Raw genomic sequence first — 16,214 nt, 5'->3', positions numbered from 1 at the left:
AAATAATATCATCTGGAGGTAGGAAATTATTAGATTTTCATAATCCTATCTTTTACATGTTTCATGGGATCCTTTAGAGAAGCAATTTAGAATAATTTGTCTCTTTAGGGCTTTCTTTTACTAATCAAAAATAAAGAATACATCCTTTTTTTTAAGTGCACATTTTAGATAGACTAATTTATATCAAATTTTCCTCAATCTAGCTGCTAAATGCCTGACTCATAAGACAAAAAACTTAAACAACTGCTTCCTGAGAAAATAAAAACTTAGTTACTGTTACTCACAGCTTCCTGATGCAGAACAAAAAATACATGCATTCACTTGTCTGTGAGACCAGCTCAAAAATTAATCTTACATAATACCATCCAACACAAACATAGGGGAAATCCAGTTTTTTAAAAAGTATATAGCAATTTTTTTAATGAGATAGACTCAACTTAACAGAAGAAAGTACTAGATTAACTTATTAACTTTTCAGAGTCTTAGATGGAGAGAGATTGAATCTTCTGACAAAACCTGAGCATTGAACAATAGTTCCCCAGAGGAAAGAACAGAAACAAATGGGAATTTTCATCCTCAATGTAATCACTAAAATTCTAAATTATTTCTAGCATATTCAGTTTAAAATATGAATCCCAAACCAGCATCCCAGTGGGGGGGGGGCAGGGATCAGACTCATTTATTAAGGGTGTTAAGAATTAGGTTGAAACTTTAGTTTCCCAGAGTCCAATAAAATTCCTAGCAGAAAGTTGATTCTTGGAGATTCCTTCATAAAGACTGTATGAAACCTGGTTTCATTTCTTTTGAATCTAATTCATTTGTCAGGCTAAACACCTAATTTCTTATTTTAAACATAACAGTTTTTTTAATTGGAAAGTACCCTCAGTGTCCATACTAGGAAGCATTTTAAAGGGGCAGAGGGGGTAGGAGCAAGCTTTGACATTCTAACTCCTTTTATTTCCTTTTGTTAATTTGTATACAGTAACTTGGAGGGAAATAATTCTGTTTTCTTGATGTCTCTTAGAAGTGTCTTCATTTAGAGGCCTTTCTGTTCTAATTTACTGCACAGAAACATTACCTTAGTAAGATTAAAAAAACCACTAATTCACCACTGATGTTCTAAATTACCTTTAGTAATGCTATTCCAGAAACTTAAAAATGAGCATGTTATGAGGCCAAAATGCTAATTCATATAAGAAGTGGGAGTCCCAGAGTGAAACTTTCCATTCTTAGATTTGATATTACCTGTTGAAGAAAGAAATGCCAAATGTGCACTGAAAATAAAAGCAGAGCACTATTCTTGATTGCCTTAGAGGCAAAAAGACAGCAGGGCACTGCTGTCTCAGTTTTCTCTGAGCCACAAAAACCTAGAAAGGAGCCTCATGGGACTTGTATGGTAGTTTGGTTGGATTAATGTGTACCTTCATTGTGCAAGAGTTTGTTTATGGGTGTCAGGCAGCCTAGTGCTGTGCCCTGTCTCAAAGCCACCTTATCCCGTCATGGGAGGCTTTAATGCTCGTGATGAGCACTGGCAACCACCCTAATGGCTTTTACTGGTTAATTTGTGGCTTATAATGATTCAAAGCTCTTTGAAAATAGAAGTACCTCTGTAGCTGATGAGGTTTCAAGAAGCAGAATAACCACCATCTAGACAAAATTGTGTACTAATCATAGGAAAAATTAAGGAAAAAACAAATCCAAACAAAAATGAAAGAAGAAAGTAATCCTCAATAAACCTTGGAGAACTCTATGCAAAGAGAGTAGAGTTCAGATCTGATAAGGGGCTCACTTGAAGTGACTCCTGAGGAGGTCTGGGGAAGCAGTGAGCCAAGAGGCTCCTGCTACTACCAAGGCCAGAGTTCCTGAGCTTCCTGGGTTCACAGCAGCAGCTCTACTTTGGATCCCTACTTCTGAAACCAATAAATGTTTACCAAAAATGACAGAGTGTGGTTGAAATTAAAAGTAGAGATTACTTTTAATTAGAAAGACAAATTAATTTGCAAATTGGGAATCATGAGATCCAAAGAATTCTGAACCAAGTGATCTGAGGAGGGCACAGTTCAGGGAGTTTCTGTAAGAAAATACAAAGAAACTCGATACAAGTGTGATGACTGATTGATATTCACGTAATGGCTACAAAATTGGGTGAGGCTACTTGTGATTGGTAGGAGATTACATATGTTTCTCTTTTTTTAAGTTACAGACATATCAAATTGGGTACATCTGGGCTTGAAACAATCATGAGACCCTCCTTCCATGACTGTGTGGAGGATGTGTAAATCTGGGGTTTATCTTGAGTTAGCATCTGTTCTGACAATAGTTTTGGACCTGGTTATCTGAGCAGGGGGTATTCGCAAGCAAGCAAAACCCTCAAGAAAACAAAATCACATTCTTTGCTAAAATTGTTTACCAAGTAATTTTCTCAGGGTATAGTGGAGAATTGAGGAAATGACATTGTGGTGCAATGAGTAGTGTGGTATGGCCCTTCTAGTCATGGACTCCCACAAGATGACTGGATTATGAAAATGTGAGGAGCTTATGTCCAACTGAGGGGTTTGGATAGCTTGTGAATAATATAAATAAATATAAATAAGGGGCATGGTACCCTTGTGTGGGTGGGATCATGAAGATAAGGTGTATGGAACCCAACATGGGGATTGGTCAGTTTTGCCATTCCACCAGGTTTAAAATGAGTCATCTTAGAGGTGGAAAGGGGAGACTACCACCAAGAAGAAGAGGAATGTCAGACAGTGTGGGCTTCCAGGCCCATGTAACAAGAAAACAGAGTGCCTTTGAGCAGAAGTCTTGCTAGTGGAGTGGGGTGCCTCCAGGTACTTGGTGGAGCTAAGTTTGCTAGAACTGAATGGTTTTGGCCCAAGGCTTAGGGGTGGAGTGGGGTGCCTCTGGGCACTTATTGAAAGAGCTAAAAGAGTTTTGTAACACTTGCCTGAGGAAGGCAGAGGACAAGGGGTCACAGAGCTGAGAAACCAAGAGTTAGAGAAGGACATGCCTGTGGGCACTGCTGAAAAGAGGTTGTTCTGACCAGAGAACTATATCTTGAAGTTATTTCTGATCCTGAATTGTAACCTTTTACTTCCCTAATAAACCCCGTAATTGTGAGGATTGTGTGTGAGCTCTATGTGGCCATTGTAATGAATTACCAAATCCAGTACTGAAATAGGGAGTGCTGGGGGGGGGGGCGGATAGTTGGTGTCAAAAGTGGTAAAAGGGTTGGAGGGTGGAGGCATGTCTGACCTCTACTTCATAGAAATCAGCCTTAGGCTGCTGATAATGACCCTCTTCACCCGTGATGAAGTTAGAGGAGGTCAGAAGCCTCTGCCATGCCATTGTTACAGACAAACTGCATTCTCAGTACTGAAGTTATTTTTGATTCAAAATGGAATTTTGGCCTCAGACGTTTGCAAAGCCACCATTTGATGTGGGAACTCCAAGTTAATTTAAGGTACTTGCACTCAGAAGAAAGGAACAACCCTGGAAGGCAGCAGTCTTGGATGGTTAGTAGATAGGGAAAAAGAGACCAGCTTTGAGAAGTGGTGAGGTGAAACTGTATTAGTATTTGGGATATATGAATGCTCTACTTCTCAGAGCTGCATTTTAACAATTACCTGCTGTGTCTGCCAAAGCTGCCATCCCAAACTTCCAGAATTTGTAAAGGAAAGCAAAAATGTTGATTATTGGTCCACATTTATTTGAACAATTGAGTAAAAACTTAAAAAAAAAAAAAAAAACTGAACATGATTTCAATTCAAATAAGAGCTTTGTGGATGCAATGTGTGTGTGTGTGTTTGTTGAATACAATTATTGAGAGTTCTTCTCCCATCTACACAACCCCCTTACCTACATAAACACATGTGTGAATATAGCCACATTCATCAGGTCATGAGCTGCTGAGACCTCCCCTTGCATGCAACATTGTTGTTATGTGCCATTGAGTTGCTTCCAACTGCTAGTGACCCTACAGGATAGAGAAGAACTACCCTATAGGTTTTTCTAAGCTATGATCTTTAAGAACATAGATTTCCAGGTTTTTTCTCTTGCAGAGCTATTAGTGGGTTCGAACTACCAGTCTTTCATTTAGCAGCCAAGTGCTTAACCACCGTGCCACCAGGATTCCTTCATGTGACATTTAACAGCAAGGAGTAAAGAATAAGACATTTAATAAAATATGTCACTTCTCTAGAAAACTCTGACTTGCAAATATTTTAAATTCTTTAAACCCCAAAGTAGTAAACTTTATCCACAATATCTAATTGTTGAGGAGCTGTTGCATATCTGTGATTTATTTACCATGTTTTAATAAAATTAATTGCAGAGTCAACGAGGCTGACACTCCCAGCTCTGTTCACCTGGTCCTCCAAGCAGCAGCACAAAAGAACTCACCTTCAGGCACCTTATAAATAGATGTGAGTTCTCTCTCCTTGCTCGTGATTCCTATCAAGGTTGAGTGTGGTTTCTATTTTAGGCCCAAATGGCAGAAAAGCCTATTCTGCAGCCAAAAAACAGCATTGTAGGATGCCAATAAATTCTGGGGGAAATTACATTTTAAAAAGGAAAACTTTGACATACATCTGGCAATAGACTGAACCTGACCATATGGCAGCCTGGTAGGTAGGAAGCAGTTGGAACACGGTAAATGGAGCTGAGCACTGCTCCCATCGTGTTCTAGGGGGCATTTGGGTAAGGGCCTGTGGTGAGGACCACGTCTTTTCCAACCTGGTACTGCACATCCAATGGGGAGGAGGGGCTGGATGCAAACCTATGTTTGTGTGTATGACCTTCTCCTGGCAACCAGTGACTGACTCCTAAAAGCTATTCTTAGTGGCGCCAATGGGCAGAGAACAAGACTCCACTGTGGGATCCAGGCATGTCATCATGATTCAGTCAGCAGAACAGAGCAGACAGTGATAGGTTAGAGAGGCCCTGGGTGTCAGGATGGTTCTGGGGTTGGCAGTTGACAGATGCCCAGAGTCGGAAGTCCTGCTAGTGGACGGGGCACAAGTCCCCATAGACCATTTTCTGCTTGAACACTTCTGCTAACTGGGGCACAATATCTCTTAAGGAATCCATGGCTTATTGAATGGCTCTTGTGTGGGACAAGGAAAGCCAGGTTTTCATCTGTGTAAAGAAGAAAGATACGACCACCTTCACTGTTAATTAATGAGGATGCACCTGTGACCCCTAGAGCAGTATTTATTACAGGGAGCTTCTCTACCTCCAGGGTATTTTTTGTTGTTACTTTTTTTAATCAATTGAGCTACAGAACTCTCTGTGGTGTGCATAATTTGCAATACAACTATTGAAATGTGAGAATGGTACTCTTCATCCATTCTGCCCAACCCCATCATGTTAGCTGTTTCCAACTTTGTGTTAACAGAACAGTGAGTTGCTTCGGCTAAGAAAGTCCTGGGGTCTTTATCTCCAATCTCCAATTTAATAGTTTCACAGGCCAAAAAATTCATCCCTGACACTTCTCTTTTTCTTACACTCTACATCTAATCCATCAACAAAACCTATAATCTTTGTCTTCAAAATATATCCAGAAGTATGTCCCTTTAATCAGTTTCTGTACTACCTTCATGGTCCAAACAATTATGTTTGACCTAGAGAAGAACAAGAACCTTCTAACTGGCCTTCTTCCCATTGTTGCCCTTTTATCATCATTTCTCCACCCAGAAGCCAGATCAATGCAAATAAGACTTAAGTCCGATTATATCATGTTTCTGCTCCAAACAATCCAATAGCTTCTCATCTCATTAAGTCCAAAGCTTAATAAGGACCACGAATCCTTCTGTGATCTTCTCCAAGCTACCTTTTCTCTTACCATCCTTCCTTTCTTACAGTGCTGTAGCCTCTCTGACCTTGCTATCTCAGGACTGCTCCAAGAACCCTCTGTCTTCCTGGACTGCTCTAGAAAGCAACATGGACCACATCATTCATTCCTCCACCACTTGGATCTTACTTTTCAAACTCAGCCACTTCTCATTCCCCTAGTCTTATGCACCTGGTTCTTTGGGCCACATCACAAGTTACTATGCCAATAACCTGAAGGTTAGGTAATATTATTCCCATTCTTTAGATAAGAACATTAAGGAACTTGATCCAGATCACACAGATGGTAAACATTATAGCCTGAATGCAAATCCAGATCTATCTGACTCCATAAACTGCTCTTGCTATCACACATTAACAGTTTAAAAAATGTGTACTTGTTGTATATCCCATGAATCCTAGTTTAAATTACAAAGACAGGCTACTTCACACCTCAGGTCCTTAAGTGTACTCTGGATGGGGCATGAGGTTTTCCAGTTTCAGAAACTCAGGGGGTGGATCTTTGTTCTCTCCTGATTGATAATTGAGCAAAATGTGTAACTGTGCTTGAAGTGGTTTACCTTTCCAGGCACCTAGGCTCCCCACAAGAATTCATGTGTACCCTTTCACGTATGTTCACAGCATGCCTTTTTGGCTTTACAATGTGAACATGCAAAGTCTTCACCTATTGCCACACACATGCATTTAATCTCATACTTACAGCCACATTCTTACAGGCCTCCTTTAGAGCAATGGTAGTTATTTTCTGTTCATAACCATGACCAAGGGACTTGTTAAAATGTAGATTTAGGAAATCTAGGATGGCTTCCAAAATTCTGAATTTTTAACACAAGTAATAAGGTGATTTTGATTAAAGTAATCTGTGTACCACTCTTGAGGAACCACTATCTTGGCTGTGAGATTCTTAAAGACAAGGTATATTTCTTATCCATTTCTATTTGTCCAGCACTAGTCACAAGTCTAAGTCCAAGATAGATGATATTCAGTATGAATAGATTGAATGAATGACTATACTATCCACTCTCTCATCTGCTCAGAGATCATTATTTCAAGGGAGGTCAGAGCTCAAGTGTCCAGAGGGTACTGAAGTTCCACTTGACCTTCCATGAAACAGCGGGACTCCAGATAGCCATATTCCTCTTCATGAAGGAGTTTTGAAAAGCCGTGAAGACTCCTTCTCCGTTTGCTTCTTTCTGTTGAGAAGGTTCTATTCGAAAGAGCACTTAAAGTGTTACTTCCTTAATACCTAGAGGTTTTCATTTCTTTCTTATAGTGCTAATCTCAAACTAGTAGCAGTGGGACATCAAAAACCCTAAAGAAAAATGTCTCTGCCACATGACCACACGACCAGCTTGGCACAGAAGGACTCTCTGATCTTTTCTCTTTTCTCTTAATCTTCCACCACTTTCTGCGTCTTTCCATCATTGACAATGCCCTTTGCTTGTTTTTGCTTATCCATATCTGCTCCAATGCATACATTTGTTATAGTAAGTAGTCCAGTGCCCCACTTGACCTGCGACTTTTATTTATTAGAGGGAGCTCTTCAGTCTCCTACAGAACTCTCAGTAGCTCTATTGCAGAGTGTATGTCATTCACAAGGTTCATAGACACTCCAGTGAATCTTGGGTGAACCACTGGTGGCTTGTGGCCAGTCAGATATCCCACCACTTGTTGGTAACCTCTGGGAGAAATCTTAAATAAATGGAGTATCATTCTATACTCGTAAAGGATTTTGCAAAACTCTTTGCTGAATTTCTGATCCACTGTGTTTATGGCCTTTTCCTGGTCTATCAGTTCGACAACAGAACCAAAAAAGGAAATATAGTGATTAAAGGTATTGAAGTATGGCATTGTCTCAGTGAGCTCATCTTATTTTCTCTCTTACCAAGTGCTCACAAGGCTTCATTCATTCACCCAATGTCAAATTTCCTGACAAACTATAGCAAATTCACTGGTGTGTGGTTGGAGAGTCTAACTTTTCATTTTTCTTATAAATCTAGATACCATTGACCTGTCACCAGTCCTCTGGACATCGTCTTATTATTCACCCACCCTAATAACTCCCAAAATGAACAGTGATGTGGAGGATGGAGCAGATTTTGTGAGAACATCAATCCTTTGCTTTTCTAAACCCACTGCTGAATCAATTCTGACTCATGGCAACCCCATGTGTTACAGAGTAGAACTGTTCCATAGGGTTTTCTTGGCAGTAATCTTTAAGGAAGCAGATTGCCAGGCTTTTCTTCTGCAGTACATTTGAACAACCAATCCTCAGCTTAGTGGTTGAGTACAAACCATTTCACCACCCAGGAACCATTTGCTTCCCTACCTGATGGGTTCTCAAACCTCATTATGAACTGTTTACTGTGAGCTGGGCGACCCCTACATGGCAAGGTATATCTTTATGCAATGTCATTGTCCCTTGTTGGTTTGGTAGGAACACCACCAATTCTGGAAGGTCCCCAGAGCAAGGGGAAAATAGAGAGGGGAGGCAGAATGGGGTATGTCTTCTAATAGGAAGCAGTAAGGAAAAATCAGACTGATTTAGAGAAGGGTGGAAAGCATTGCTTCTGCATTTGTTGTTTGTTAAATATATCTCTATCTATACACATTCTTCCTAATTTAGATGAAGATAAGACAGGTCCATTAGTCTAATTTCTGTGTAAGATAGAGAAAGACATTACACAGTGGGAGGAGGAAGGAAATGGACATATTGGGAAGGGTTAAAGTGAAAGAGGTAGGTATTGCAGACTAAATGCGGACATTTAATCCAGGATATAATTTAAGTCAAAAGAGGTAGTTGCCTAGGGTCAATATTACTTGATTCTGTTAATGCAAACAAAATATATATATTTAGTGCAATTTTCTATGCATACTTGGATATACTGAAAACATTTCTAGAAAGATACTAGAGAAAATAATAATAGTGCTTACTTGTGAGAGTTAAGAGGGAATGTGGAAAGTGTTTTAAATTTTACGTCATGTAAATTGGTACTTTGATCTTTTAACCCCAAAAATGGTCATATACCCACCATGTATTTACTTTCATTGCATTGACTAAAAGCCAAATGACAGTTGTTGCACTTAGGAAAAGTAAAACTTTGAGGAATTTTCCCAGGGCATCTGCATACTGAGGTATTTGCTTTTAATCATGGAAGTTCAGGAAGTCCAGAGGTGCTTGTGTGTTTTCCATTTCCTACTGTATGGAAGGAAGGTTGGGCAATCCTACTTCCGTAATGATACTGCCTCGGAAACCCAAGGAGGGGTCGCTATGAGTTGGGGCTGACTCGATGGCAAATAACAACAACAACAGCAACTGTATGGAAGGAGGCCTGGCTACTATAAGGTTAACCTTTCCATGCTGATTTCCAACTATACAAGATTCAACTGATTTCTCTTTCTCCATGGAATTATTATCTTTCCTGAGTCCAATCACCCACTCTGGACAGGGATGGTGCTTGGTTTTCCCAACCATCAGTTATTTCTTCCCTACATGTCTTGAAGGAAATTGGGAAATACATATTTAACCACTGAGTTTTGAGACTCAAGCTGATAGACTGAAGTTAAGGTTAATTCAGTGGTTGATATCCCTCCTTTCCATTCATCTTTCTGCCTGGAGTCTGGATCAGATGTAGGAGATGGGGAATTCTGAGGGTGGTGGACCCTGAACTTCACGTGCAGACAACAACCAGACAAGTCGGACTGATTTAGGGAAGGGGTAGAGAACTCATCCCCATGTCCCACCTCCAGAGGTAACAATTGAGCAAGTCGGGGAAAGGGCCAAGAATCCGCATTTGTAACAAGTCCCTAGGTAATTAGGATGCAATAGAGTCAAGGAAGGCATATTGAGAATCACTGTCATAGGGACTATAGAGAAATGGAATGCTACGATGTAAGGAATGGCTGATGTGCTTTCCAAATTTGGGAGAAACAGGAAGATGATAATAATAATGACAAACACTATTAGTTTCTTGCTGTTATTAGGTGCTGCCAAGTTGACTTTCAACTCATGTGACAAAGTAGAACTGTCCCATGAGGTTTGCAGGCTGTAACCTCTATGGAAGCAGACCACTAGGTCTTTTTCCTTTGGAGTCACTGGATGGGTTCAAATAGCCAACCTTTTGGTTAACAGTACAGCTCTTAACCATCGAACCATCAGGGCTCCTTATTAGATTTTTAGGGCTGCCATAACAAAGTAGCACAAATTGAGTGGCCTAAAAGAGCAGAGATTTATTGTCTCACAGTTTTGAAGACTAATAGTCAAAGTTGCCAGGTTAGACTCTCCAGGAAAGCTAGGGGAAGACCCTTTCTTGTCTCCTCCAACTCTAGAAGCCCCAGACATCCCTTAACTTACAGATGCATCTTCACATGGCTGTCTTCCACCTGTCTCTCTGAGTCTCTTCAATGTTATATGGAGTTACTCAAATTGGGTTAGGACCCACCCTATTCCAATATAACTTCATGTTAATTAATAACATCTTCTAAGACCCTATTTCCAATAAAGTCACTTTCACATATATGAGGGTTAGAACTTGAACGTATCTTTCTGGAGAACACAAATCAACTCATAACAAGCACTTAACATTTATTACTTGTCAAACACTGTTCCAAGTGCTTTATATGTGTTCACTTACGTGAGCATTCCACCTCTGGATTTGCAAGGCTAAATATGTCTCAGTCAATCACTGTTCATGTATGTTCAGTGTATGAGCCAGGCTTACTAGACATTTACATGTGTTGCAAACTGTTAATGTACTCAGCTGCTAACCAAAATGTTCAAATTCACCCAGAGGTGTCTCTAAAGAAAAGTCTGGTAATCTACTTCCGAGAAACCAGCCCCTGAAAACCCTATGGAGAACAAATCTACTGTGACACACACAGGGACATCATGAGTCCAACTCAACACAATGACAGCTACTTTTTTGTACTCATTTAACCTTAAATCTCACCGTAGAATAAGCATCACCTTTATCCCCTTTACACAGATGAGCCGAAACTAAGGCACAAAGATTAACTTCCCAAAGGTCACCCATCTACAAAGTGACAAAGGATATACAAATGCCCCTGGGTGTTCTAGTTCCAGAATCTACGCTCTTAACCACCGTACTCTAGGACTGCAAACTACAACTCATGGGCCAAATCTCTTATGTTGCCTGTTTTTTTTTTATACTGGGTAAATTAAGAATATTTTTTACATTGTTAAATGCAAAATGTAAACAAAAAAGTTGGCTCTTTGATGAGCACAGCGTTGGAAGAATTGAAGTCATTGTCTCTTGGTCTGCAAAGCATAAAATATGTTTTATCTAGCCCTTAAGGTCCCTGGGTGACACAAGAGGTTTGCGATTGGCTAGCAGTTTGCCAAAGAGCTCTGATGATGTAGTGGTTAAGGCAGGTGGCTGCTCACTGAAAGGTCTGTGGTTCAAACCTACCAGCCACTCCTCAAACCAACCAGCCACCCCTCAAACCTACCAGTCACCCCACAGAAAAAAGATGAGGCACATGAGGCAATCTGCTTCCATAAAGCTTTACAGCCTTGGAAACCCAAGGGGAGTGGTTGTGCAAAGGACCTGTTTCCCTACAGATTATTGTAAAAAACAACACAAAACAAAAAACCCTGTGGATCAGTTCTACTCTAACACATGGAAGCACCATGAATTGGAATTAACTTGCCAGCAATGGGTTTTCATTGGACTCTTTACAGAAAAAGTTGATATTCCTGCTCAAGTACAGAATAAACTTAAAGCTCCTGTTTCCTCAAGAACTGTTTCTGGCTGCAATCCTAAATCAGTTGACTTGGGGGGCTGTGTGCATGCTATGAATTCATGAACCCAAAAACCAGTTCATCTGCAACATCACTTCTGGCACTCCTACCTTGTGCCTGAAGTTGTCAAATGTAGAGCTAGGGGCCGTCATGACTTAATAATGGTCATTTAGGAACAATGTAGGAGCCCTAGTGATGTAATGGTTAAGGCATTTGGCTGCTAACTAAAATGCTGGTGGTTTGAACCCACCGACCACTACCAGGGAGAAAGATGAGGCAGTCTGCTTCTGAAAAGATTTACAGCCTTGGAAATCCTATAGGGCAGTTCTACTCTGTCCTATAGGGTCACTAGGAATCAGAATCAACTTGGTGTCAGCGTTTTTATTTTTTGAGGGGGGATTGTAGGAGCGCTGGTGGTGCAACAGATAAGCACTCAGCTGTTAACTGAAAGGTTGGTGGTCTGAACACACCAACCACTCTGCAGCGGAAAGATGAGGCAGTCTGCTTCCATAAAGATGATAGCCTTGGAAACCCAGTTTGAGTCTGTGGGGGTCGCTAAGAGTGGGAACTGACTAGAGGGCACACAACAACAACAACAGGAACATTGTATCTAAATCTACTTTGGTCATTTAAATCCAATTCCCTGAACATGCTAACATCTAACTGGGGCATGGTGGACACTTCTCACATATGGCCAATAGGTGCAAAAATGTTTTTGTCATCATTTCAGTTGTCAAAGAAAAAAAAAATTAGTAACAGTCATCTTACTTTGACTTTAAGGTTTTTTTTTTTTTTTAACCCACAAAGCCAAATATTAAAAATACTTGACCCAAAATTAATCCAGTCAGTGGCTTTTTTTTTCACCCCAAATTGCCAATCCTATCTTCTCTGCCCAAACACAGGTCTACTTAATTTAAACTTCTAAGGTATCATGGCTGCAGGTGGGTGGAGGATCAGGGACCACCTTGGGATCTGATATCACTTGATCTCAGTGAAAGGGAGAGGGGCGGAGTTCAATCAATCATATTAAGATTAGCCAATGGCTGATCTTCCATTCTTCTCCCTCCTCTTCTCTTTATAAGCTTCATTGTAACTAGCTTACTTGGAACCATTATTATTATTTTTTTAAAATCAGAATGTTTCCCCTATATGCACATAGAATAACTGCTCAGTATAAACCTTAAGCTTTAATTTCTTTGAGTTTTGATTATTTTCAACAGAGTCACTTTTATTCTGTGGATGTTGTTGTAACAATTTCATTGGTTTGTAATGACTGAGAAATATAATATCAGTGCTGAAGTAACCTAGACAGAGAAATATCAAGTAACTTCCCTGTGGTCATGTAGCTAAGAAGGGTGGTCCTGGGGTCACCCCCAAGCAGTGTGATTCCAGAACTCAGTGCTTAACTGCAACATAATTATCACCTCCAGAGAAGGTCCCTGAGCACTAGTTAGCATTCCTTCTCCATTTTACAAACAATGAAACTGGTGGTCAGAACACTCAAAACAATGCAACAAGGTCATTCACCTCTCCAACCTATTGAGTACAGATTTGACAGAATCAAAATTCCAGGCACTTTCCAATATTTCATTAGATTATAAAAGGACCCTTGAGGGTCCTTTTGGCCAACAGCCCTGGTCTGTTGGCCAAGCCCTTGCTCTGGGCCTGGGGCACACTGCAGGCCCTGCAGGGCGTCCACAGAGCATCATAAAGGGGCCCTTTCGGCTCCTTTCTGAACAAAGGAGTATTGGAAGGCCTCATTGCGCCAACTGCTTCCTACAGCACGGAGCAAGCACTCATGGATGCTGCAGTGTCTTTCCCACTGCTCAGCGGTCTTGCGACACTGCGTAAGGGACTGCATAAGCCTGCATCTCGATATCCTCATCTGTAAAATGGTAATGATAATAACACCTATCTTAGAGTTATCGAAAGTCTCTAATGAGATAATTCACATGAAGCAGTTGGCAGTTCACAGCATATAGTACGTGCCCCAAAAAATGGCAACTATTACCATAATTAGATGGAAGGACCTGAGGCTATTATTAGATTAGGTGATGTGAGGAAATAATAAAATAAATGTTAACAAGTGCACATGCTGTGCTAGGCTCTTCATTAAGCTTTTAGATCATTACCTTTTTATTCTTATGATGATCTCTCGCTATCCCCATCCAAACACTGTTTGGATATGAATTCAAGTCCATCTAATTTCTGAGTTTACATTCTTGCCTACAGAGCTGTGTCAATTCTCCCAAAGTTATGCCTCTCTCCAGAGCCAAAAATGAAGGACAGGGGTCCTACAAGTCCTGCTGTAAGGAGAAGGTGTGACATTGATATTAAACTTTATTAGACTCTCATGTTAAGAAGAAGTTATCTTCAGCAGAAGCTTATTTAAGAAAATATGAGCTTGAATAATAATATAATACATGAAATTTAAAAAGTATTTACCCTGTCAAGCCAAAGATGGATGATGAGGTGTTGGATGAGTACAAATGATTCTGCAGTTCCAATCCAAGAAAAGATTTGATGGCAGTTTTGCCTCTTAAGAAAGTATTGTATGACACTCACTTACAGAGGATTTATTAGAAATGAAATGGAAACTCTTTCAAGATTTTATGAAGAGATATAGTCTTCCTGGTATAACTTCTTTCCCTCCTGGACATTTATAAATGTTTGGCTGGAAGGGTGGTCTGGGAGCTGCTTTTTGATATATGTGGTTCCTTCGAGGAGGTGCCAAGGGAGACATTTTTCCGTCAAAAGCCATACGCATGCAGGATCTTGGAAAGTCTGCCAGCAACCGTGAAAGTTGGCAATAAAAATAATCTAGGAAAAAACATGCCAGTCTGCACCAGCCACTGCAGATACTGGAAGGACCAGTGACCAAATACCTTCGGAACTTTGTACGGAAAACAGTAAAGATTTAATTCATTTTTCTACCAGTTCCAAATTTTGTATGGCTATGGCTAGAGAAGGAGCTCTGGTAGCATAGTGGCTAAAGCACTTGACTGCTAACCAGAAGGCTGGCGGTTCAAACCCACCAGCCATTCCTCGGAAGGAAGGTTGGGCAATCCTACTTCCGTAGTGATACTGCCTCGGAAACCCAAGGAGGGGTCGCTATGAGTCCGGGCCGACTCGATTGCACATAACAACAACAACAACATGGCTAGAGAAGGATCAGCAGAATTCAACCTCCAACAGTGCTGCTGAAACCTACAAGAGATAGAAAATAAGAAAGGTACATGACCTCAGGGTCTGGAGACATTACCTCCCAGGAAGATGGTTTCTTTGGCTATCTGAGTTCCTAAGGCCCAGAGCCTTGGAAGCCAAGAAATCAGACCCAGGAGTCTAAAATTTCCTACCATTTAGAGTGATTTTCCCAGAATAGGTTGATTCTGATGGGAGTATAATTTGATACAGTCTTTTTTGGATGGCATTTTGACAACATCTATTAAAATTAATAATGTTCTTACCCTCTAACCCAGAATCTCCATATTTTAGATAATCGTCTAGCAGCAATTATGCGCTCAAAGGCTTCTTCAAATATTTTCATTACTGAATTGTTCGTAAGATAGAAAATGAGGAAAAACCTAAGTCTTCGTGATTAGGGAAATGGTAAAGTAACTTATTATATTATGGCATATCTATTCTTTGGTAACCTTGCTGTTATGGATTGAATTCTGTGCCTAAAAAAGATATATTGAAGCCTTAATACCTGGTACCTATGAACATAACCTTGTTTGGAAATAGGGTCTTTGAACATGTTACCAGTTAAGTTAACATGGGGCCATACTGGATTAAGATGAGTCCTAATACAGTCTAAGTGGTATTCTTATAAAGGAGGAGAAGAGACACAGAGACAGGCAGAGGGCAGACTGCCATGAGAAAATCCATCTACAAGCCAAGGAACCCTGGGGCTACCAGAAACTGGGAGAGAAAAGAGACTACCTTCCTCTAGAGACTTGGAAGGGAGCTTGACCTGGCTGACACATGGATTTGGACTTCAAGCCTCCAGAACTGTGAGACAATAAATTTCTATTCCCATAAACCACCCAGATCAGAGTATTTTGTTACAGTAGCCCTAGGAAACTGATACACATATCACAGTGCAAAGCTCCAAGAATTACTTTTAACTTTTAAAAGCAAAGTATATGAGAATGTACAGTTTCTCTTATTATTTATGTAAAAATTTCAAGACATAGAACAAAACTCTGTATATATATATATATATATATATATATATATATATATATATATATAAATGCAGAGAAAAAGATATGTGGTAATATACACCAAATTGATAATAAACCCAAAGCCAACCTGTTGGTGTAGAGTCAGTTCAACTCATTGGCAGTTTCTGTTACAGAGTAGAACTGCTCCATAGATTTTTCGTGGCTACCCTCTTTACAGAAACAGATTTCTAGACCTTTCTTCCATAGTACTGCTGGGCAGGGTCACACCACCAAGCTTTAGGTTAGTAGTAAAATATAAACCATTTGCACCACCGAAAGGCTCTGGTAGCATAGTGCCTAAGGCACTTGACTGCTAACCAGAAGGCTGGCGGTTCAAATCCACCAGCCACTCCTCGGAAGGAAGGTTGGGCAATCTA

This window comes from Orycteropus afer, unplaced genomic scaffold, assembly GCF_000298275.1.
Source record: "Orycteropus afer afer isolate SDZICR_OR568_19922 unplaced genomic scaffold, OryAfe1.0 scaffold00020, whole genome shotgun sequence".
NCBI lineage: Eukaryota > Metazoa > Chordata > Mammalia > Tubulidentata > Orycteropodidae > Orycteropus > Orycteropus afer.
The sequence above is the reverse complement of the archived record's forward strand: the minus strand, read 5'-3'. Positions refer to the sequence as shown.